At 47.2% G+C, this 25,688-nt stretch overlaps 1 pseudogene; it reads right to left on the bottom strand.

Annotated features, from left to right (window-relative positions):
• Positions 1-8,667: 8,667 nt before the first annotated feature.
• LOC123732501 (protein phosphatase Slingshot homolog 2-like) lies at positions 8,668-25,492 on the bottom strand (annotated as a pseudogene).
• Positions 25,493-25,688: the final 196 nt, after the last annotated feature.

Here is a 25,688-nt window from a genome sequence, read left to right as displayed (position 1 = left end):
CACAGATAGAACAATGAGACAGATATTCCACTGGATGTATAAAATGTGAAGCATCCGCTGGCGTTTCCACTCACTACCAAATAAATACCAAATATCTCATCAATGAAACATTTGATCTTAATACAGTTTTCTGTACCCAAAACTAGAATCTGTGCTGAACAGAGTGGAAGAAGTTTTGTAGACTTTACCATTTGCCAAAGTAAAAATGTTAAGTATACACACGCAATTTACAGAGTAGGCTTTCTCCTAGGGAAATATGCAACATCTCACTAGATCACGCCAATCGAAACATGCAGGCTAGTTTGTGCTTGGCTCTGCCCACTTACTTGCTTGTTCTGCCCGCTCTTTGTTCCCATTGGAAATTAATACCTAGAATAAATGCTGTGCCGATTTTATCTTGAACCCCGAAGGAACGGGGAAACCAGACTAGCCTCTCTAGCTCGACCGAAGATATCGCAGCCTATATATTTCGGGGGTAAGTACTACTTTATATATTTTGCAGGGTACGTACTACTTCCTACCTAATACGTTTCTTTGACTAGCTAGCTAACGTTACCTAGCATGCAACAACAATGAGAAACTGGGGTGTAATCATTAGTCCGAAACAGTTGCGTTTTGCAATGAAAACGAGTTTCTATTGGACAAATTCAGGTAGGTCCCTCTCCGTTTCGTTCCGTTTGCGAAACGTTTTGCAACAGAATCAGCGTAATGAATACGCCCCTGCTATGCGGTAAATGTGTGCTAATCGAGGTGATCAGGTTTGGAGATTATTCTCTATACCAAGCGGATGTATATTATACCAAAACGGATATCATCCCTTCCAAAAGAATCAAAGACAATTGTGGCTGCAAGATATTAAGAAAGAGTGGACTGGGGGCACCGATGGTCTGAATGGTTATTATAGTTTATGTGGAGTAGAGCACATTTAATCTCGGGGTAAATTTACTTGGGCTAGCTAACTAGATATTGTAATGACCTTTAACACCTATAGCGACCTCGTCAAGGGGTTCGGACCTCTTGGCATAACCACTAAAGGAAAGGCTCAGCCATTTTGAATGTTATATTGTTTTTGTGCATCTGAGTGATGTTCTATCGATTCCCTGGGTAATTTCATGTTTTCACCTTTAGAACAAAGTTCTACAGCATTAGTAAAAATATAATCAATACACGTGAATAATAAAGTTTTATTGTTTGTACACTTTTTTTGGTAGGTTGACTGATAACATGAACCAGATTACAGGCACTGGTTACAGTGAGCAGGTTCATATTGAGTGGTGAAAACTTGATGAAAACCAGTGTATATTCAGGTCACCCAGATATCTCTCTTAACGTCACACACTATCAAGCCATTTAACACATATTATCCAGATACTGACTGCTAGCACTCGGTAGATAGCAGTACCCCAAAATAATAGGCTTTAGATGTGGCAGGTGAACCTGCAACCACAACACTTCAACAACCTTTTTGGCACGAGATCCTCTCTCAGCTTCACAGGAATTTGTCTGGGAAACATGTTCAGCAACACCTCCCCCCATATTTTTATGGGTGTTGAACAGTCAAACTAAATCTCTGAAAACAACCTCTAACCCTTTACACAGTCAGCACATCTGGGCCTACAACCACAAAGCATCTCAGAGTAGGAGTACTGATCTAGGATCTGTCCATATAATATTATTCATTATGATCTAAAATAAGGCAAAACTGATCCTAGATCTTACTCAGACGGTAACGGACTGACCACCGGGAGAATTCCCTGTGGGCTGGTCAACCTCTGGGCCGGTGGGCCGCCTGCGTATACATTAGAGGACACCAGTATCGATCACGGTCATTTCTTTTGGATGATAATACTACTGGGAATGTATGACGTCTGGTTGAAAGAACATCTCACCGAATGCATTGAGAAAAGCAAGAACCTACATCAGTCCTGGGGCAAGAGGCAGAGGTTCTCTAATCACACTCCTCTCAAAAAATACTGTCAACACCGTCATTCACACAATTCAGAGCATTATCCAAGAGAACATGTCAAGTGAAATTGAACAAGCTGGAATGTTCTCTGTCCAGATCGACACAACTCAGGACATAACTTCTCAAGACCAGTGCTCTGTCATTATGAGATATGTGACAGACGTCGTACAAGAGAGGCTCGTGGCTGTTGTGAAGTGTCAGGGATCTACTGGACAGTACTTTGTCCAGCTGTTGACAGATATTGTGGATAAACACAAATTAGACAAGTGCATTGGCAAAGCTACGGATGGAGCATCCAAAATGCAGGGCAAATATAAGGGCTTCTCTACTCTGTTATCCTCAAAGTCCCCCAATCAAGTGCATGTATGGCGCTATGCACGTGTCCTTAATCTGGTTTGGTCTGACAACAACTGAAATTGTCTTAGCGAGTGGGTCACTGTTTGCTCTCCTTAACGACATTGCTGTGTTACTCCGTGAATCCGACCAAAGGATGGATGTGTGGGAGAAGAAGAGCCAGGACACTTGACACAGACCCCTATCTCCAATCGGAGAAACACGCTGGTGGGCTTAAGGATAGAGCTTTGAAGAAGGTCTTTGGATCCTTTGAAAAACCAGACCAGGGTCTCTATGTTGAAGTACTCCTCATACTGTCAGCCATACAAGGACAGGCCAACACGAAGACAACTGTTTGGGTGAAGGCAAGAGGATTTACTGAGGTTCTTCTCCGGTATGAGACGATACTGACCGCTCAAATATTTCTTTGGATATTTGAGAACACGTCACCACTGTCCAAATACCTGCAGACAAGTGGGATGGACATCCTGTCTGCCCATCGAATGGTTGTGGCTACACAGGAAACCCTGAAAGGCATGGCAAGAGACCTTGACCCCATTAAGGCAGCTACAGACACATTTGTTCAGTTTACAAATAAGAAGATCAAAGAACAGGATGAGGACACAGAGCTGGAGGAGGTGGAAGCCACTCTGCCACAGAAAAAGGCAAGAAAGAAGAAAATCATGTCTGGAGAGACGGCTCAAGATGAAGCTTTGACAGAGGCAGAGAGTGCCTCTAAAGTTCCAAGTCCACAATCAAATTATGGATACAGTCACAGATAGTATCCACAGGTGATTTCTGTCTCGTGGCTCGCTCTATATGCTGACCTAGACCTTCTGGATCCTAGAAACTTCTCCCAGATAACATCCAATGGTCTTCCACAGACAACCCTTCAAAAGCTCAGCAAAATGTTTGCTTCAATTTGATAGCCGAGCAACTGTTGACAATTTGCAGTGTGAGCTGAGGAGCCTCGCTGTAACAGTGGAAAATACTGAAAAGTTCAGGATTGGAGGAATACATGACCAGGACAGTGGAGGACGGCCCTGATGGAAATGAAGAATACATGACCAGGACAGTGGAGGACGGCCCTGATGGAAATGAAGAATACATGACCAGGACAGTGGAGGACGGCCCTGATGGAAATGAAGAATACATGACCAGGACAGTGGAGGACGGCCCTGATGGAAATGAAGAATACATGACCAGGACAGTGGAGGACGGCCCTGATGGAAATGAAGAATACATGACCAGGACAGTGGAGGACTGCCCTGATGGAAATGAAGAATACATGACCAGGACAGTGGAGGACGGCCCTGATGGAAATGAAGAATACATGACCAGGACAGTGGAGGACTGCCCTGATGGAAATGAAGAATACATGACCAGGACAGTGGAGGACGGCCCTGATGGAAATGAAGAATGCATGACCAGGACAGTGGAGGATGGCCCTGATGGAAATGAAGAATACATGACCAGGACAGTGGAGGACGGCCCTGACGGGAAATGGAAGATGTGGTGGAAATGAAGAATAAATGCTGCTCCATCCTACAAAGAATGTCCACTGTGTTGTTACCAGATGCTGAGACGGTACAACCTGCTGACTGATGCATACCATATCATCAGCCTTGGATACAAGTTCCTACTCACCCTCTCAGTTACCCAGGTAGATCCTACTCACCCTCTCAGTTACCCAGGTAGTTCCTACTCACCCTCAGTTACCCAGGTAGATCCTACTCACCCTCTCAGTTACCCAGGTAGATCCTACTCAGCCTCTCAGTTACCCAGGTAGATCCTACTCACCCTCTCTGTTACCCAGGTAGATCCTACTCACCCTCTCAGTTACCCAGGTAGATCCTACTCACCCTCTCAGTTACCCAGGTAGTTCCTACTCACCTTCTGTTACCCAGGTAGATCCTACTCACCCTCAGTTACCCAGGTAGTTCCTACTCACCCTCAGTTACCCAGGTAGTTCCTACTCACCCTCAGTTACCCAGGTAGATCCTACTCACCCTCTCTGTTACCCAGGTAGTTCCTACTCACCCTCTCAGTTACCCAGGTAGATCCTACTCACCCTCTCAGTTACCCAGGTAGATCCTGCTCACCCTCTGTTACCCAGGTAGTTCCTACTCACCCTCTCAGTTACCCAGCTAGATCCTACTCACCCTCTGTTACCCAAGTAGTTCCTACTCACCCTCTCAGTTACCCAGGTAGTTCCCACTCACCCTCTCAGTTACCCAGGTAGATCCTACTCACCCTCTCAGTTACCCAGGTAGCTTGTGAATGAAGTTTCTCTACCTTAAAGTATATCAAGAGCAGGGGCTGGTAGTGATGTAGCTAGGTGGTTGTATTAGGGGTAGTGATGTAGCTAGGTGGTTATATTAGGGGTTGTGGTGTAGCTAGGTGGTTTTATTAGGGGCTGATAGTGATGTAGCTAGGTGGTTGTATTAGGGGTTGTGGTGTAGCTAGGTGGTTGTATTAGGGGTTGTGATGTAGCTAGGTGGTTATATTAGGGGTTGTGGTGTAGCTAGGTGGTTATATTAGGGGTTGTGGTGTAGATAGGTGGTTATATTAGGGGTTGTGGTGTAGCTAGGTGGTTGTATTAGGGGTTGTGGTGTAGCTAGGTGGTTGTATTAGGGGCTGGTTGTGATGTAGCTAGGTGGTTGTATTAGGGGTTGTGATGTAGCTAGGTGGTTATATTAGGGGTTGTGATGTAGCTAGGTGGTTGTATTAGGGGTTGTGGTGTAGCTAGGTGGTTGTATTAGGGGTTGTGATGTAGCTAGGTGGTTGTATTAGGGGTTATGATGTAGCTAGGTGGTTGTATTAGGGGTTGTGGTGTAGCTAGGTGGTTGTATTAGGGGTTGTGGTGTAGCTAGGTGGTTGTATTAGGGGTTGTGATGTAGCTAGGTGGTTGTATTAGGGGTTGTGATGTAGCTAGGTGGTTGTATTAGGGGTTGTGGTGTAGCTAGGTGGTTGTATTAGGGGTTGTGATGTAGCTAGGTGGTTGTATTAGGGGTTGTGGTGTAGCTAGGTGGTTGTATTAGGGGTTGTGATGTAGCTAGGTGGTTGTATTAGGGGTTGTGATGTAGCTAGGTGGTTGTATTAGGGGTAGTGATGTAGCTAGGTGGTTGTATTAGGGGTAGTGATGTAGCTAGGTGGTTGTATTAGGGGCTGGTAGTGATGTAGCTAGGTGGTTGTATTAGGGGCTGGTAGTGATGTAGCTAGGTGGTTGTATTAGGGGCTGGTAGTGATGTAGCTAGGTGGTTGTATTAGGGGTTGTGATGTAGCTAGGTGGTTGTATTTGGGGTAGTGATGTAGCTAGGTGGTTATATTAGGGGTTGTGATGTAGCTAGGTGGATGTATTAGGGGTTGTGATGTAGCTAGGTGGTTATATTAGGGGTTGTGATGTAGCTAGGTGGTTATATTAGGGGTTGTGGTGTAGCTAGGTGGTTATATTAGGGGTTGTGGTGTAGCTAGGTGGTTATATTAGGGGTTGCGGTGTAGCTAGGTAGTTGTATTAGGGGCTGGTTGTGATGTAGCTAGGTGGTTGTATTAGGGGTTGTGATGTAGCTAGGTGGTTGTATTAGGGGTTGTGATGTAGCTAGGTGGTTGTATTAGGGGTTGTGGTGTAGCTAGGTGGTTGTATTAGGGGGTTGTGATGTAGCTAGGTGGTTGTATTAGGGGGTTGTGATGTAGCTAGGTGGTTGTATTAGGGGTTGTGATGTAGCTAGGTGGTTGTATTAGGGGTTGTGATGTAGCTAGGTGGTTGTATTAGGGGTAGTGATGTAGCTAGGTGGTTGTATTAGGGGCTGGTAGTGATGTAGCTAGGTGGTTGTATTAGGGGCTGGTAGTGATGTAGCTAGGTGGTTGTATTAGGGGTTGTGATGTAGCTAGGTGGTTGTATTTGGGGTAGTGATGTAGCTAGGTGGTTATATTAGGGGTTGTGATGTAGCTAGGTGGATGTATTAGGGGTTGTGATGTAGCTAGGTGGTTATATTAGGGGTTGTGATGTAGCTAGGTGGTTATATTAGGGGTTGTGGTGTAGCTAGGTGGTTATATTAGGGGTTGTGGTGTAGCTAGGTGGTTATTATAGGGGTTGTGGTGTAGCTAGGTAGTTGTATTAGGGGCTGGTTGTGATGTAGCTAGGTGGTTGTATTAGGGGTTGTGATGTAGCTAGGTGGTTGTATTAGGGGTTGTGGTGTAGCTAGGTGGTTGTATTAGGGGTAGTGATGTAGCTAGGTGGTTGTATTAGGGGTTGTGGTGTAGCTAGGTGGTTGTATTAGGGGTTGTGATGTAGCTAGGTGGTTGTATTAGGGGTTGTGATGTAGCTAGGTGGTTGTATTAGGGGTTGTGGTGTAGCTAGGTGGTTGTATTAGGGGTTGTGATGTAGCTAGGTGGTTGTATTCGGGGTTGTGATGTAGCTAGGTGGTTGTATTAGGGGTTGTGATGTAGCTAGGTGGTTGTATTAGGGGTTGTGATGTAGCTAGGTGGTTGTATTAGGGGTAGTGATGTAGCTAGGTGGTTGTATTAGGGGCTGGTAGTGATGTAGCTAGGTGGTTGTATTAGGGGCTGGTAGTGATGTAGCTAGGTGGTTGTATTAGGGGTTGTGATGTAGCTAGGTGGTTGTATTAGGGGATGTGATTTAGCTAGGTGGTTGTATTAGGGGTTGTGATGTAGCTAGGTGGTTGTATTAGGGGTTGTGATGTAGCTAGGTGGTTGTATTAGGGGTTGTGATGTAGCTAGGTGGTTGTATTAGGGGTTGTGATGTAGCTAGGTGGTTGAATTAGGGGTTGTGATGTAGCTAGGTGGTTGTATTAGGGGTTGTGGTGTAGCTAGGTGGTTGTATTAGGGGTTGTGATGTAGCTAGGTGGTTGTATTAGGGGTTGTGATGTAGCTAGGTGGTTGTATTAGGGGTTGTGATGTAGCTAGGTGGTTGTATTAGGGGTTGTGATGTAGCTAGGTGGTTGTCTTAGGGGTTGTGATGTAGCTAGGTGGTTGTATTAGGGGCTGGTAGTGATGTAGCTAGGAGGTTGTATTAGGGGCTGGTAGTGATGTAGCTAGGTGGTTGTATTAGGGGCTGGTAGTGATGTAGCTAGGTGGTTGTATTAGGGGCTGGTAGTGATGTAGCTAGGTGGTTGTATTAGGGGTTGTGATGTAGCTAGGTGGTTGTATTAGGGGTTGTGATGTAGCTAGGTGGTTATATTAGGGGTTGTGGTGATGTAGCTAGGTGGTTGTATTAGGGGTTGTGGTGATGTAGCTAGGGGGTTGTATTAGGGGTTGTGATGTAGCTAGGTGGTTGTATTAGGGGTTGTGGTGATGTAGCTAGGGGGTTGTATTAGGGGTTGTGATGTAGCTAGGGGGTTGTATTAGGGGTTGTAATGTAGCTAGGTGGTTGTATTAGGGGTTGTAATGTAGCTATGTGGTTGTATTAGGGGTTGTGGTGGTGTAGCTAGGTGGTTGTATTAGGGGTTGTGGTGTAGCTAGGTGGTTGTATTAGGGGTTGTGGTGTAGCTAGGTGGTTGTATTAAGGGTTGTGGTGTAGCTAGGTGGTTGTATTAGGGGTAGTGATGTAGCTAGGTGGTTGTATTAGGGGCTGGTAGTGATGTAGCTAGGTGGTTGTATTAGGGGTTGTGGTGTAGCTAGGTGGTTGTATTAGGGGTTGTGATGTAGCTAGGTGGTTGTATTAGGGGTTGTGATGTAGCTAGGTGGTTGTATTAGGGGTTGTGATGTAGCTAGGTGGTTACATTAGGGGGTTGTGATGTAGCTAGGTGGTTGTATTAGGGGTTGTGATGTAGCTAGGCTGTTGTATTAGGGGTTGTGGTGTAGCTAGGTGGTTGTATTAGGGGTTGTGATGTAGCTAGGTGGTTGTATTAGGGGTTGTGGTGTAGCTAGGTGGTTGTATTAAGGGTTGTGGTGTAGCTAGGTGGTTGTATTAGGGGTTGTGATGTAGCTAGGTGGTTATATTAGGGGTTGTGATGTAGCTAGGTGGTTGTATTAGGGGTTGTGGTGTAGCTAGGTGGTTGTATTAGGGGTTGTGGTGTAGCTAGGTGGTTGTATTAGGGGCTGGTAGTGATGTAGCTAGGTGGTTGTATTAGGGGTTGTGATGTAGCTAGGTGGTTGTATTAGGGGTTGTGGTGTAGCTAGGTGGTTGTATTAGGGGTTGTGATGTAGCTAGGTGGTTGTATTAGGGGGTTGTGATGTAGCTAGGGGGTTGTATTAGGGGTTGTGATGTAGCTAGGTGGTTGTATTAGGGGTTGTGATGTAGCTAGGTGGTTGTATTAGGGGTTGTGGTGTAGCTAGGTGGTTGTATTAGGGGTTGTGATGTAGCTAGGTGGTTGTATTAGGGGTTGTGATGTAGCTAGGGGGTTGTATTAGGGGTTTTGATGTAGCTAGGTGGTTGTATTAGGGGTTGTGATGTAGCTAGGTGGTTGTATTAGGGGTTGTGATGTAGCTAGGTGGTTGTATTAGGGGTTGTGGTGTAGCTAGGTGGTTATATTAGGGGCAGGTCATGTGTGTACATGCGAGCATTATCAGTCCGGCCGTGGTGGAGGATACGGGGGCCGGTTCTGGTGGGCCGGTCTGGATCAAAGTCCAGGGCCATTCCGCCCCTGCTCTGAGACACTTTGTGGATACGGGCCCTGAAGAGATAAGCTTTGTGTTAGCATTAAGCACAATAGTGATGGATCCACCTATTCATCCTATGTTCTTAGGGAAGGCAGCCATATTGTAGACCTATCAGAGTTTTGAATTAAAAGGCAAGCAAAGGAGGTAGAGGCTCAGGAAAGTGGCTGGGCTTGTTTTCACATAGATCCAGATAGAAATACAGTAGAAATTAAACAGTTATGGCATACACACATTCATCACTTTCTGTGTCTCACGCTCACACACACATACAAAGAACAGTGTGAGGGTCACATAGTGTGGTAGAGGGTGCTGACAGTCCATTTTTTCAGCCTACGTGGGGGGGGGTGTCCTTCCATACTGCTGTCGTGTTGCCACGGACATCAGGTAGGGCATTGGCGAAGGGGCGTGACCAGCGTCAGGAACTTTCCCCCTCTGCCAGCCCTGATTAGACGGAGGAGAATGCAAGTGTTCTGAGGGGGGTGTGTCCACACTTACAAGGCCCCTCCACTCCGGTCCTGAGGGACTCGGCCCTGCTGGTTGAGACAGAAGTAGTCAGACAGGGGGCATTGTGGGATAGCACCCTCCGTTTCTTGGAGGACTCGTCAGCTGCTACCAAAGGAGGGGTTCCACGGTGGGCATCGCGGGAGCGGTAGGGCTAAGATCCCAGCCACTCAGGTCATTGGCCGACAACTCTAGACAGCCCAGTTTAGCCAATGAGGCAGAGCGCTTCATCAGGGAGGGCAGGGTCAGTCCAGCCTGGCGAATCCGGGCCTCTACCTCTTTGGCTCTCTGCCGGTCGCTGCCCTTCTGCCTCGCCTCCACACCTTCCCCCCACAGATGGCCCACACACTTGGGCACCATGGGTCCACCCTCGCTCTACTGGCGAAGGAACACCCCCATCTCCCGCGTCTCCTTCATGATGTCACCGCGTCCTCGTCCCGGGAGGCTACCCCAGTCTGTGCCCGACTCGAACTCAGTCATCCCCTCCAGACAAAGGAAGTCCATGGAGGACAGGGGGGCATAGCAGAGGGAAGTGTGGTGAGGGGTGATAGGGGTAGGGTGGTGGGAGGGGGTGAGTGGGTGAGTGGGAGGGACAGGGGAGTTGGGGAGGGGGAGTCATGCTCCTGCCTCATTCGCTGCTCCAGGTGTCTGGTTACGTGGCGCACAGAGCCCATTGCCCAATCACCAGAGAGAGGGACGGGAGGAGAGTGGGAGACAGCTTTCATCTCTTTTGCTTTGTCCTTCACTTCCTATTTGACAGCCTTCACTTCCTGCTGTGACTTTGCAACTTTCTCCTCTACTTCCTGGTTTGACTGACGCATGTCCTGGTCCTGGGAGAGGCTTGTAGACTCTGGTTGGCTGGAAGGACCCGGGGAAGCGGCCACAGTGTGCCTCAAGGACTCCAGTTCTGTGACTATGAGGTGAACAGAGACAATGCTCTCCTGAGAAAAGAGAAGAAAAACAAAATAAGAATAAAATATAGAAGTAGTCTTCACATTGCAAAGTTGGTAACTAAAGTTAATTTACAAAGATCATTTTATTTTCAAAGTTCGCAAGTTAATTTTCTTAAGCTGCAATATGTATCTTTTTTTGGGGCGACCTGACCAAATTCACATAGAAATGTGTGTTATAGATCTGTCACTCATTGAAAGCAAGTCTAAGTGGTAGATCTGTTCTGTGCTCAATTTCTATGCTTCCCGTTCTTAAGGTTAGTTTTTGCATCTTTTACTTTCAGTTTTGTACACTAGCTTCAAACAGCTGAAAATACAATATTTTACAACAGTTTAGATGGTACAATGACTCTACACTCCTGCTTGTTTTGTCAAATATAATGGGAATTATTAGAATTTTATCAACCAGGAAATGGCAGAGCGAATTCTGCATTTTGCAACTTTAAAAAGGTCCAATGCAGCCACTTTTATCTCAATATCAAATCATTTATGGGTAACAATTAGACATCCTCTGGTACTTTGGCGACCTAAGAAAGTATTTTTTCAAACTCACACTTTGGGCTGATGTGTAGGTCTGCTGCATAATCTATGAGCAGAATTACTGTCTTACCTCAATTAGCCACGAAATCCCTAGTTTGAAAGCGACTGTTTTCTTGAAGCTGTGCTGCGCCATTTTTCCTACATTTTCTCCCCACGTAGGCCACCCCCCTAGCAATTAAAGTTCTAGCCAATGAGCTCCAGCCCCTCCTTTTTTGATTGACAGCTTGCAAGAGGCCTGCTAGCGTTATCCAATGAGGTTGCAGGGTGGGTTTAACGGCTCCGTGTACACCACAGCGAGAGAGCGCGATGGATGACATGGTGCACATACTGTATGTGACGTAGTATGCAATTGTCGGGGACCACTTTTGGCTCGTGAGCGCTACTTTCAGAACAACTGGCTAAAAAGTATACAAAAGTACCGGAAAAACCTTACTGTGATCATTTTCAATTAAATTATTAAAAATAAACAATTTGTTTCTTATCAAAGGGAAATGATCAGACTGTCTGGGAGTGGAGGGGGAAACCCTGAAAATGTGCTGTTATTGGTCTATTAACTGATGGACTGCCTGGTGATGTCAGAATGAAACCACGGCAAGATGACTGGGAATATGGCTACAGTGTAGCTATTCCCTCCGTAAGGCAATCAAACAGGCAAAACGTCAGTACAGAGACAAAGTGGAGTCGCAATTCAACGGCTCAGACACGAGACGTATGTGCCTCTTGGGTAATTCAGACAGCTGATTGAGGACCTTATTACTGATGAATATGTTCATTTTTTTATGACCGTGTTTTTCTTTCTGCTTGACTTTTGGATTTATATTTTGATGTTTGTATTTTCTGTAATTTCTGTAATTCAGGGCTGATCTGTAAAAAAAAGAGACCTTGGTTTCAGTATGACTCCATGATAAAATAAAGGTTACATGAAATTAAAATAATTCCCGTAAAGAACTGGGTAAAAAAAGCGTTCCAGTTCCCCTCCGCTTTCAACAAACTATAAAAAGGACATGGAATTGCAGGAGCTTGTCTCCTTGAATGAGTTCAAAGCTAAAGTCTAAACTATGGTGGACAAAGTGGGGTGCTGTTTTCACCCCAGAATGCATCACACCTCCCCAAATAATTATTGCCTGTTCAATGTGTAAATGGATGTTTTTAAACTGCTTTGATTTTAATGTTGTCTGAAACTTGGTGTGCTGCTATTTTGGCCAGGTCTCTCTTGGAAAATAGATTGTTAATCTCTTTGAGACTAACCTTGTAAAATAAATACAAATAGTGTCACCCTCTTCCTCTTCTCGACCTCCTCCTCCGTCGCCTCAGCAGAGGGGTCCTCCTCCTCCTGTCCTGGAGCCCTTGGAATGGGCTGAGGAGTCTGCTGCAGTGCCTGATCAGAAAAGCAGAGGGTCCTCCCATCCTGAGTCAGGCCCTGGAACTTCTCTCTGGCGCTGAAGAAGTTGATGTGGTCTGTGCTGAGAGCCAGGGACCCCTCTGCGACAGAGTCCTGAGGGGGGGCACTGGGCTGGCTGATGAGCACCTCACTACTGGAGGGTTGTTGGGGTCCTGAACTGTCCACGGTCTAGTTTCTCATAAGGCACTGGTGCGTACTGCTCTTGGGATCCTGCTGTTTGTGTGCTTATTACCGGGGTCCTCAACAACAACTCAGGCACCTGTGACTGGCGGGACTTTGGCATCAGGCAAGTTGGAGGACGGCTCCTTGGCTTTTGGAGTCTCATCTGCGCTGGAGGGGGTAGGGGAGAGGGGGAGGTGGTGAAGGGAGGGGGGCAGGTCAGGGCGCCCGACCGCCACAGTCTCTGCCACGGTGGAAACACCAGGCACCATGGTGGCTGCCCGCAGCCAGGGTAGAGACTGGGTCGAGGGGTCCTCAGAGTCACACAGGCCGTTGGACAGAGGGGGGGACGGAAGACACACAGACCCAGCCAGGGGAGCACTGTCTGGGGGATCCAACCCTCGGGACTCCCCCTGAGAACCAGTGGAGGGACTAGTACTAGCTGTTGCTGAAGGCTTCTGGTCAACAGTATGGGAGGACTGGACCCCACTGCCTACTGACTGGACCCTACTGACTGGACCCCACTGACTGGACCCTACTGACTGGACCCTACTGACTGGACCCTACTGACTGGAGCCCACTGACTGGACCCCACTGCCTACTGACTGGACCCTACTGACTGGACCCTACTGACTGGACCCCACTGCCTAGACCCTACTGCCTAGACCCTACTGACTGGACCCCACTGCTTACTGACTGGACCCTACTGACTGGACCCCACTGCCTACTGACTGGACCCTACTGACTGGACCCTACTGACTGGACCCCACTGCCTACTGACTGGACCCTACTGACTGGACCCCACTGCCTACTGACTGGACCCTACTGACTGGACCCTACTGACTGGACCCTACTGACTGGACCCCACTGCCTACTGACTGGACCCTACTGACTGGACCTCACTGCCTACTGACTGGACCCTACTGACTGGACCCCACTGACTGGACCCCACTGACTGGACCCTACTGACTGGACCCCACTGCTTACTGACTGGACCCTACTGACTGGACCCCACTGACTGGACCCTACTGACTGGACCCCACTGCCTACTGACTGGACCCTACTGACTGGACCCTACTGACTGGACCCCACTGCCTACTGACTGGACCCTACTGACTGGACCCCACTGCCTACTGACTGGACCCTACTGACTGGACCCCACTGACTGGACCCCACTGACTGGACCCCACTGCTTACTGACTGGACCCTACTGACTGGACCCCACTGACTGGACCCTACTGACTGGACCCTACTGACTGGACCCCACTGACTGGACCCCACTGACTGGACCCCACTGCCTACTGACTGGACCCTACTGACTGGACCCCACTGACTGGACCCCACTGACTGGACCCCACTGCCTACAGACTGGACCCTACTGACTGGACCCTACTGCCTACTGACTGGACCCTACTGACTGGACCCCACTGCTTACTGACTGGACCCCACTGCCTACTGACTGGACCCTACTGACTGGACCCTACTGACTGGACCCTACTGACTGGACCCTACTGACTGGACCCTACTGCCTACTGACTGGACCCTACTGACTGGACCCCACTGCCTACTGACTGGACCCCACTGCCTACTGACTGGACCCTACTGACTGGACCCTACTGCCTACTGACTGGACCCTACTGACTGGACCCTACTGACTGGACCCCACTGCCTACTGACTGGACCCCACTGCCTACTGACTGGACCCTACTGACTGGACCCTACTGACTGGACCCTACTGCCTACTGACTGGACCCCACTGCCTACTGACTGGACCCTACTGACTGGACCCTACTGACTGGACCCTACTGCCTACTGACTGGACCCTACTGACTGGACCCCACTGCCTACTGACTGGACCCCACTGACTGGACCCCACTGACTGGACCCCACTGCGTACTGACTAGACCCCACTGCCTACTGACTGGACCCTACTGACTGAACCCTACTGACTGGACCCTACTGACTGGTCCCCAGTAGCAGCTGACTGGTCCCTAGTTGTGGAGGTCAACTGAGCTTCAGTCCTAGTCTCCTGGTTAGTGTTCAGTTTATTTTCCTGGTTAACTGTGGTATTGGGCTGGCTACTGGACCATACCACCTTCCCTGCACTAGAGGGGTTCCCACACTCAGAGACGGACCGCACCACCTGCTCTGTGTCGGAGGGAGTTTCCAGCGGCTGCAACAGCTCCTGCAGGGTAGGTACGGCGGGACTGTTGCCCTGGTTACAGGGGTCGGGCGGCCCACGGTGTGGGGTTGGCGGGCGGGCTTACACAGCGGCTCGTGGTGCTCTGATAGGTCGCTGTCCGAGTGGGAACGCCACAGCTTGTTGTGCCTCTGCTTACTGTGGGTGAAAGAAAAAGGTAGAAGTGGCAGAACAAGAGGAAGAAGAGAGATATGTTAGTCAATGCTAGTAGGTTCCTCTATCCAGCTACATAGCAGACTACATAGTAGGCTACATAGCAGGCTACATAGCAGGCTACATAGCAGGCTACATAGCAGACATTCCTGAGGACAGGGAGACTGGCTGCTCATTGGCTAGGAGATGTAGTGTGCTACCTATATCGCCCCCACTAGAATCCCCATACTTTAATAAAGACAGCTTCAAATCAATCATTTCTACGCCCAGGGACATGTACTAGTCTGTGGCGATCTAAATGCCAGAACCGGTCAAGAACCTGACAGCCTCAGCACACAGGGGGACAAACACCTACCTGGAGGTGACAGCATTCCCTCCCCCATGTGCCCCCCTAGGCACAACTATGACAACATAACCAACAAAAACGGGTCACAACTTCCTGCAGCTCTGTCACACGCTGGGTATGTACATAATCAATGGTAGGCTTCGAGGGAACTCCTATGGTAGGTACACCTATTGCTCATCTCTTGGCAGTAGTACTGTAGACTACTTTATCACTGACCTCAACCCAGAGTTTCTCAGAGCGTTCACAGTCAGTCCACTGACATCCCTATCAGACCACAGCAAAATCACAGTCTACTTGAACAGAGCAATACTCAGTCATGAGGCATCAAAGCCAAAGGAACTGAGTAATATTAAGAAATGCTATAGATGGAAGGAATGTAGTGTGGAAACGTCCCAAAAAACAATTAGGCAACAACAAATTCAATCCCTTTTAGACAACTTCCTGGACAAAACGTTCCACTGTAATAGTGAAGGTGTAAACTTGGCAGTAGAAAATCTAAACAGTATATTTGACCTCTCAGCTTCCCTAGCAAATCTAAAAATCTCAAATAATAAACTAAAGAAAATTAACAACAATGACAAATGGTTTGATGAAGAATGCAAAAACCTTAAGGAAATTGAGAAACCTGTCCAACCAAAAACATCGAGACCCCAAAAACCTGAGTCTACACCTTCACTATGGTGAATCACTAAAACAATACAGAAATACAGTACGGAAAAAGAAGGAACAGCACGTCAGAAATCAGCTCAATGTAACTGAAGAATCCATAGAATCTAACCACTTCTGGGAACATTGGAAAACTCTAAACAAACATGAAGAGTTATCTATCCAAAATGGAGATGTCTGGATAAACCACTTCTCCAATCTTTTTGACTCTATAACAAAGAACAAACAGCAAAAACATATACATGATCAAATACAAATCTTAGAATCAACTATTAAAGTCTACCAGAACCCACTGGATTCTCCAATTACCTTGAATGAACTACAGGACAAAATACAAACCCTCCAACCCAAAAAGGCCTGTGGTGTTGATGGTATCTTCAATGAAATTATAAAATATACAGACAACAAATTCCAATTGGCTATACTTAAACTCTAACATCCTTAACTCTGGCATCTTCCCCAATATTTGGAACCAAACACTGATCACCGCAATCCACAATCCGCGAAAACAAATTTGACCCCAATAACTACCGTGGGATATGTGTTGGTTGTTGTTAGATGAGTGTGTCCTGTGTTGGTTTTTGTGAAGTATTTTTGTAGCCGCTGATCTGAGGTATGCGTGTGCCCTTACAACGCAGTGTGTCTGATTATTGATATTGTGTACTTACGTTTCTATTCTGTTTTGTTCCCAGGGGAAGGGGAAGGCACCTTGGGAACGCTTTAGGCAAGAGGCCTCGCGGGCATACATATACCCGTAGTATATACTCTGTCTATGTACACTAGGTAAGACCTGGGCATACATATACCCGTAGTATATACTCTGTCTATGTACACTAGGTAAGACCTGGGCATACATATACCCGTAGTATATACTCTGTCTATGTACACTAGGTAAGACCTGGGCATACATATACCCGTAATATATACTCTGTCTATGTACACTAGGTAAGACCTGGGCATACATATACCCGTAGTATATACTCTGTCTATGTACACTAGGTAAGACCTGGGCATACATATACCCGTAGTATATACTCTGTCTATGTACACTAGGTAAGACCTGGGCATACATATACCCGTAGTATATACTCTGTCTATGTACACTAGGTAAGACCTGGGCATACATATACCCGTAGTATATACTCTGTCTATGTACACTAGGTAAGACCTGGGCATACATATACCCGTAGTATATACTCTGTCTATGTACACTAGGTAAGACCTGGGCATACATATACCCGTAGTATATACTCTGTCTATGTACACTAGGTAAGACCTGGGCATACATATACCCGTAGTATATACTCTGTCTATGCACACTAGGTAAGACCTGGGCATACATATACCCGTAGTATATACTCTGTCTATGTACACTAGGTAAGACCTGGGCATACATATACCCGTAGTATATACTCTGTCTATGTACACTAGGTAAGACCTGGGCATACATATACCCGTAGTATATACTCTGTCTATGTACACTAGGTAAGACCTGGGCATACATATACCCGTAGTATATACTCTGTCTATGTACACTAGGTAAGACCCGGGCATACATATACCCGTAGTATATACTCTGTCTATGTACACTAGGTAAGACCTGGGCATACATATACCCGTAGTATATACTCTGTCTATGTACACTAGGTAAGACCTGGGCATACATATACCCGTAGTATATACTCTGTCTATGCACACTAGGTAAGACCTGGGCATACATATACCCGTAGTATATACTCTGTCTATGCACACTAGGTAAGACCTGGGCATACATATACCCGTAGTATATACTCTGTCTATGCACACTAGGTAAGACCTGGGCATACATATACCCGTAGTATATACTCTGTCTATGTACACTAGGTAAGACCTGGGCATACATATACCCGTAGTATATACTCTGTCTATGTACACTAGGTAAGACCTGGGCATACATATACCCGTAGTATATACTCTGTCTATGTACACTAGGTAAGACCTGGGCATACATATACCCGTAGTATATACTCTGTCTATGTACACTAGGTAAGACCTGGGCATACATATACCCGTAGTATATACTCTGTCTATGTACACTAGGTAAGACCTGGGCATACATATACCCGTAGTATATACTCTGTCTATGTACACTAGGTAAGACCTGGGCATACATATACCCGTAGTATATACTCTGTCTATGTACACTAGGTAAGACCTGGGCATACATATACCCGTAGTATATACTCTGTCTATGCACACTAGGTAAGACCTGGGCGGACCATCCCCTCTATTTTGGTTAGTGCACCAGGTGGTGCTAGTTAGGTAAGTAGTGGGTAGGCAGGTAAGGTAGGAGAAGGGCTTTGACATTTACTTTCTTTGCTTTGGTTCCGTTCAGCCCCTTTTCCCCAAAAATACCGTGTGATGGAATAAATTCCTTGTAAACGGTACCACTCTCTGCCTTTGTCATCCTTACTCGCACCTACAGTCCCATACCTCTTTCACACCACGGGAGTTGAGTTGTAGCAGGGTGTTGCATTCCCTCTTCCTAGACCAAAATAATGGTGTTCCAAAAAAGGTCCAGTCGCCAGGACCCCAAATACAAATTCCATCCAGACACCGATGCCCTAGAGCACACAAACTATACATACCTCGGCCTAAACATCAGCGCCACAGGTAACTTCCACAAAGCTGTGAACGATCTGAGAGACAAAGCAAGAAGGGCCTTCTACGCCATCAAAAGGAACATAAAATTCAACATACCAATTAGGATCTGGCTAAAAATACTTGAATCAGTTATAGAACCCATTGCCCTTTATAGTTGTGAGGTCTGGGGTCCGCTCACCAACCAAGAATTCACAAAATGGGACAAACAACAAATTGAGACTCTGCATGCAGAATTCTGAAAAAATATCCCCAGTGTACAACGTAAAACACCAAATACTCCATGCAGAGTAGAATTAGGCCGATACCCGCTAATTATCAAAATCCAGAAAAGAGCCGTTAAATTCTACAACCACCTAAAAGGAAGCGATTCCCAAACCTTCCATAACAAAGACATCACCTACAGAGAGATGAACCTGGAGAAGAGCCCCTAAGCAAGCTGGTTCTGGGGCTCTGTTCTACAAACACAAACAGACCCCACATAGCCCCAGGACAGCAACACAATTAGACCCAACCAAATAATGAGAAAACAAAAGATAATTATTTGACAAATTGGACAGAATTCCCAAAAACCAGAGCAAACTAGAATGCTATTTGGCCCTAAACAGAGAGTACACAGCGGCAGAATACCTGACCACTGTGACTGACCCAAAATTAAGGAAAGCTTTGACTATGTACAGACTCAGTGAGCATAGCCTTGCTATTGAGAAAGGCCGCCGTAGGCAGACATGGCTCTCAAGAGAAGACAGGCTATGTGCACACTGCCCACAAAATGAGGTGGAAACTGAGCTGCACTTCCTAACCTCCTGCCAAATGTATGACCATATTAGAGACACATATTTCCCTCAGATTACACAGATCCACAAAGAATTCGAAAATAAACCCAATTTTGATAAACTCCCATATCTACTGGGTGAAATACCACAGTGTGCAATCACAGCAGCAATATTTGTGACCTGTTGCCACGAGAAAAGGGCAACCAGTGAAGAACAAACACCATTGTAAATACAACCCATATTTATGTTTATTTATTTTCCCTTTTGTACTTTAAACAGTTACAACACTGTATATATAGATAATATGACATTTCAAATGGTCTTTATTCTTTTGGAATGTCATGTTTATGGTTCATTTTTATTCTTTATTTCACTTGTGTTTATTATCTACTTCACTTGCTTTGGCAATGTTAACATATGTTTCCCATGCCAGTAAAGCCCTTAAATTGAATTGACTCCACTAATTCCCACCAGAGTTTGTGTGTGTGTGTGTTTGCGTGTGTGTGTGTGGCACAAACACAAATCTATTTCTCACGGCACGACTAACGTATCGACATAGAATGTCTTTACTGTGGTGTAGGTTATTGTGTTGTAACTGTGAGAGCAGTCTAATGAAGAGTGTGTGTGTGTGTGTGTGTGTATGTATGTACCTGGCCAGCAGTATGCCCTGGTACTCCTCTAGCTGTCTCATGAAGGAGGGGTTAGGTTTGGTGACGGCACGTTGCTCCTTAACATGGTCAAATGCCCTCTCCAGGTCCCAGCCATACTCCTTCATAGCGTAGGCTATCACTGTGGACGCAGAGCGACTCACACCCATCTTACAGTGCACCAGACACTTAGCTCCCGCTTTCCTACAGAGGCACAGACGGATGTTCTTTAACACACCCTACAACTGGTTAAGGGACTGACGTAGGAGAACAGAGACCGAGAGAGAGTAGCGAGAGAGGGAGAGAGTAGAGGGAGAGGAGTGTAGAGCGAGAGAGGAGCGTAGAGCGAGAGACAGAGAGGAATGTAGAGCGAGCGAGAGAGAGGAGTGTAGAGCGAGAGAGGAGCGTAGAGCGAGAGACAGAGAGGAATGTAGAGCGAGCGAGAGAGAGGAGTGTAGAGCGAGAGAGAGAGAGGAATGTAGAGCGAGAGAGAGAGAGGAGTGTAGAGCGAGAGAGAGGAGTGTAGAGCGAGAGACAGAGAGGAGTGTAGAGCGAGAGAGGAGTGTAGAGCGAGAGACAGGAATGTAGAGCTGAGCGAGAGAGGAGTGTACAGCGAGAGAGGAGCGTAGAGCGAGAGACAGAGAGGAGTGTAGAGCGAGAGAGGAGTAGAGCGAGAGAGGAGTGTAGAGCGAGCGAGAGAGGAGTGTAGAGCGAGCGAGAGAGAGGAGTGTAGAGCGAGAGGGAAAGGAGTGTAGAGCGAGAGGGAAAGGAATGTAGAGCGAGAGGGAAAGGAGTGTAGAGAGAGAGAACGTGTAGAGAGAGAGAAAGTGTAGAGAGTCCACACAGACCAGAGTCAGTCGGCCAGTCCGGTAGTGACTCACTTGGCTCTGGAGATGAACTTGTAGGTGTCGTTCCAGTAGGCTAGCAGGTCTGTAGCCTCCTCATCATACACACGGATGTTATGGTATTCAAACACACCTGGGAAGAAGTTGTCGATCTCCCTTGTCACGTTCAGAATATACATCACACTGGGGGGAGGAGGGGGGGTGGAGAGAAAGGTGGACAGGTTGTCAGTATAGATGTGTAGGCAAAGTAGAGCTAAATAGAATTTATGTTGAGCAGTGCAGTATGGGAGTAGTAGTTCTCCAGAGCATGCCTTACCCACTGTCCTGCAACTCCTCCAGATTGGATGCGTTCCACTCAGAGCCCTGGAGGGAAACCAAAATATATGAGAGCCAGACAGACAGACGAGCCAGAGAGCCAGAGAGACGAGCCAGAGAGCCAGACAGACGAGCCAGACAGACGAGCCAGAGAGCCAGACAGACGGCCAGAGAGCGTGCCAGAGAGCCAGACAGACAGACAGAGAGCCAGACAGACGAGACAGAAGCCAGACAGCGAGCCAGAGAGCCAGACAGAGAGCCAGACAGACGAGCCAGAGAGCCAGACAGACGAGCCAGAGAGCCAGACAGACGAGCCAGACAGACGAGCCAGAGAGCCAACAGACGAGCCAGACAGACGAGCCAGAGAGCCAGAGAGACGAGCCAGACAGACGCCAGAGGCCAGACAGACGGACAGAGAGCCAGACAGACGAGCCAGACAGCGAGCCAGACAGACGAGCCAGACAGACGAGCCAGAGAGCCAGACAGACGCCAGACAGACGAGCCAGAGAGCCGCGACGTGCCAGAGAGCCAACAGCGAGCAGAGAGCGTGCCAGAGGCCAGACAGACGGACAGAGAGCCAGACAGACGAGCCAGAGAGCCAGACAGACGAGCCAGACAGACGAGCAGAGAGCCAACAGACGGACAGAGAGCCAGACAGACGAGCCAGAGAGCCAGACAGACGAGCCAGACAGACGAGCAGAGAGCCAGACAGACGAGCCAGAGAGCCAGACAGACGGACCTACCAGGTAAACATGGTTGAATATCTCAGTGGGACTGTCCATCTGACCCAGGATCAGGATCATCTCATTGTCTATGTACTCCTTAAACTCACACAGGTTACACACCATGTGCACCTCCAGCTCTGTGCGGATCTAGAACAGAACACACAGGTTAAACACACACACACACACACACACACACACACACACACACACACACACACACACACACACACACACACACACACACAGACAGAACACACAGGTTAAACACACACAGACAGACAGACAGACAGACAGACAGACAGACAGACAGACAGACAGACAGACAGACAGACAGACAGACAGACAGACAGACAGACAGACAGACAGACAGACACACACACACGACAGAGCACACAGGTTAAACACACACACACACGACAGAGCACACAGGTTAAACACACACACACAAGACATGCATTTCCAACACGCTACTACCAGAATACGACAACTAAGAGAGTATGTTATGCACACACACACACACACACACACACCTCTTTGCAGGTGACATTCTCCAGGTCTTTCTGCATCATAATCTCTCTCAGACGCAGTGTTGATCAGACGCCTCCATCCTCTCTCTTTCAGTCGGCCTGGAAACACGCGGCGCCAGTCAAAGTTTTTCTTTTCTCAAGGTTTTACTGCTAACCTACAAAGCATTAAATGGGCTTGCTCCTACCTATCTCTCCGATTAGGTCCTGCGCATATACCTACACGCACGCTACGGTCACAAAACGCAGTCCTCCTTACTGTCGCTAGAAAATCAACCTAAAAACAGCTGGAGGCAGGGCTTTCTCCTATAGAGATCTATTTTTATGGAATGGTCTGCCTATCCATGTGAGAGACGCAGACTCGGTCTCAACCTTTAAGTCTATATTGAAGACTCATCTCTTCAGTAGGTGCTATGATGTAATGTAGTCTGGCCCAGGAGTGTGAAGCTGAACGGCAAGGCACTGGAGCAACGAACCGCCCTTGCTGTCTCTTCCTAGCCGGTTCCCCTCTCTCCACTGGGATTCTCTGCCTCTGAACTTATTATGGGGGCTGAGTCACTGGCTTACTGGTGCTCTTCAATGCAGTGCCTAGGAGGGCTGAGTCACTGGCTTACTGGTGCTCTTCAATGCAGTGCCTAGGAGGGGTCCACCCATCGTGCCAGGCTTTTTTCACGATACTTGACTTGAGTGGGTTGAGTCACTGACGTGATTTTCCGGTCCGTTTTTGCGTCCCGTCGGGCTCGTGCGGTGGACGAGATATTCGTGGGCTATACTCAGCCTTGTCTCAAGGTAGTAAGTTGGTGGTCTGTTGATATCCCTCTAGTGGTGTGGGGGCTGTGCTTTGGCAAAGTGAGTGAAGTTATATCCTGCCTGGTTGGCCCTGTCAGGGGTATTGTCGGACAGGGCCACAGTGTCTCCTGACCCTCCTGTCTCAGCCTCCAGTATCTATGCTGTAATAGTCTATGTGCCAGGGGGCTAGGGTCAGTATGTCCTATCTGAACTTAAGTATTCTCTCTCCCTCTCTCCCCCTAGGACCATACCTACCTGGCCTGATGACTCCTGGCTTTCCCCAGTCCACCTTGTCGTGCTGCTGATCCAGTTTCTGCTGTTTTGCCTGTGGCTATGGAACCCTGACCTCTTACCTTGTCCCGGATCCTCTCCTGACATTTACTCCTGAGTTGCTGACCTGTTGCACCCTCTACAAACATTGTGATTATTATTTGACCCTGCTGGTCATCTATGAACATCTTGAAGAACAACCTGGCCTTAAATGTCCATGTACTGTTATCTTCACCCGGCACAGCCAGAAGAGGACTGGCCACCCCTCAGTGCCTGGTTCCTCTAGGTTTCTTCCTAGGTTCCTGCCTTTCTAGGGAGTTTTTCCTAGCCACTGTGCTTCTACATCTTTATTGCTTGCTGTTTGGGGTTTTAGGCTGGGTTTCTGTTCAGCATTTTGTGACATCTGATGTAAAAAGGGCTTCATAAATACATTTGATAAGTGTTTGTGTGAGATCACCCTCCTCCTTGACTTCAAAACAAGACGCTGACCCTTTCATTCCTCCTTCCATCCATCCATCTTTCATAACCCCTCCCCCTCCCCCTCTACCCCTTCCCCTCCAGTTCTACCTGTTCTCCAATTTCCAGCACCACTATGTGAGATTTTAACTATAACAAATATTGTCTATTATATTGACAAGATAGTCGAGTGACTGGCTCTAACAATGGAAATATATGTCCACAAAGATGGAAGGCAGGAGGAAGGAGGCAAGATCAGGTGGGACCATTCTAGCCAATGAGAGGGCAGATAGGCGTGTGAACAACAGGCCATAGAGATAGATAGAGGACTCATCTTTGTATGTGTGCCATTATAGTGTTTGTGGCAGCATTGAGGCCATCTCCATTTTAAAGTAGTACATTTCCCTTCTTCATTGGCTGATTACTCCCAACTCATAGGAATCCCCCAGCCAGTTGTCTACTTTTAAATGGTAGAAGCCCTTAATGGCAATGGCCAAGTTAAAACGGGTTATATCCATGATGAGTCCTCCATCTATCTCTCTGACTATTTCTAGAAGGTTCTCTTTGGTCCATAGAAACAGAACTGATGATGTTAAAACACTCCCCTCTAATCTTGATTCATTCAAATGAGACTATAATCACAAGCCCAGCAGACTGGGCTCATGACAGAGTTAGTCCTTAGGTCCCAAGCTTAAAGATGAGCTCTGTGCAAAGCATTCTGGGAAGACTCCTGGTGCTGTGAAGCTCAATAAACATGTAAACATACATGTCACTACACACTGGGTGTTTCTCAAAACGCATACTACCGTGCTCCGAGCACGTAAATTGGAGAACGGGAGGGTCGGAGTATGAGTCCAAATGAAAGTATGCGAAACGGAGCACGGAGTGGACTTCTCGGATGCCTACTCCGTTTGTACATATTTTGAAGCATGCATCAATGCAAGCTTCAACGGAATGCACAGAAATATGACCAAAACATGCCCATTCATCTCATGTTTTCTGACTACAATATGTTATCGTGATACACTAATAAATAAATACATTCTGTGTTAATTTTGGCATGTTTGCGTAGATCGTAAGCCCATAGTAAGTCAATAGGGCTAACTGGCTAAGGCTAAAACTGTTAGCTAGCTAGCTACAACTGTTAGCTAGCTAGCTACAACTGTTAGCTAGCTAGCTACTACTGTTAGCTAGCTAGCTACCCACAAAGAATTTACATCTACCTTGCGTAACATTATTTTTAGGTCATTTTTGTCTGTTTAACTAGCTGACTAGCTACATTAATATGAGTCACATATTGCTAGCGGATTATTATGAAGTAAAACATTTGCTTTGAGTATATCTTGTTTCATCTCTATTGTTGCCATTGTCCTGGCTGGAAGATGCTTCTCAAATGTTTTCTGCATTTTCCCACTCTCGTCCTCCCAAGAGTGTCCAGTAATTAAGAGAACGTCCTGGGAGAATGCACTCTGGGCACGGTAATCTGCATATTGAGAAACACCCACTCTTTATTTTACTGGGCATCTGTTTTTTAATCTATAATCAGTGATTCAGATATCCAATTTATTAATAACACATGTTGGAAAATAAACTTGAACCAGTCCAACACGTTATGGGAGGCTGTCTGTGACACTCACCGTCAGAGAAGAGCACGGGACCGTCGGGCATGATGTGATTGAACGTCCTGCATGGCGTTCCCACTCGTTGATGCGTGATTGGTCAGAGGAGACCCGACTCTGGTAGTAGCTGACCCAGGTCAGGAACAGGCTGCCGGGGGAAGTAGTTATGACAACGAGCTACCTCACACGCTGTGGAGCGACTGCAGAGCAGACCTGGTAGGGGAGAGAGAGTGGGTGGAGGAGAG

This window comes from Salmo salar, unplaced genomic scaffold (genome assembly GCF_905237065.1).
Source record: "Salmo salar unplaced genomic scaffold, Ssal_v3.1, whole genome shotgun sequence".
Classification (NCBI taxonomy): Eukaryota; Metazoa; Chordata; class Actinopteri; order Salmoniformes; family Salmonidae; genus Salmo; species Salmo salar.
Note: the sequence above shows the minus strand (reverse complement) of the source record. Positions and strands in the feature narration are given on the sequence as shown.